The sequence below is a fragment of the Arachis ipaensis genome, chromosome B08 (assembly GCF_000816755.2).
Source record: "Arachis ipaensis cultivar K30076 chromosome B08, Araip1.1, whole genome shotgun sequence".
Lineage (NCBI taxonomy): Eukaryota > Viridiplantae > Streptophyta > Magnoliopsida > Fabales > Fabaceae > Arachis > Arachis ipaensis.
This window is the reverse complement of record NC_029792.2, coordinates 114,596,111-114,596,502: the sequence shown is the minus strand read 5'-3', so window position 1 is coordinate 114,596,502 and position 392 is coordinate 114,596,111. Positions and strand designations below refer to the sequence as shown.

Below are 392 nucleotides of genomic sequence, written 5' to 3'. Positions count from 1 at the left end.
ATTGTATGGAACCTGTTGTTGGAAAGGAATAGGCGGATTTTTTAGCACACAAGCAAAGGAGTTGAAGAAATTATCAACATGTCTTCGAATAGAGTGGTGGGATCCCTTTAGTTGTTGATGACTATGCCGGAGATGACATGGAGATCGTTTTTGTGTTGTTGTGGTTCTTGTTAAGTTTGTGTGTTTTTTATTTAGTTAATGACTCTTGGTTGCTCCATTACAATTGTGTTGAGCTGTTTGCTTTAAAAAATATCTTGAATAAAACTCTATTGGAGTTCAAACATAAATTTTGGTATTTGTAATCTCGAATGAATAAAAAAATTACTCAAACATAAAGAAAATAATTATAACCATGAAATAGAAATATAAAATAAAAATTTATTTAAGAATAA

At 29.8% G+C, this 392-nt stretch overlaps 1 long non-coding RNA gene across 1 annotated transcript in view; it reads right to left on the bottom strand.

Moving 5' to 3' along the window:
- Positions 1 to 392, bottom strand: part of LOC110266039 — an 11,328-nt gene that overhangs the window by 1,777 nt on the left and 9,159 nt on the right. The gene's annotated exons all lie outside the window — the stretch shown is intronic.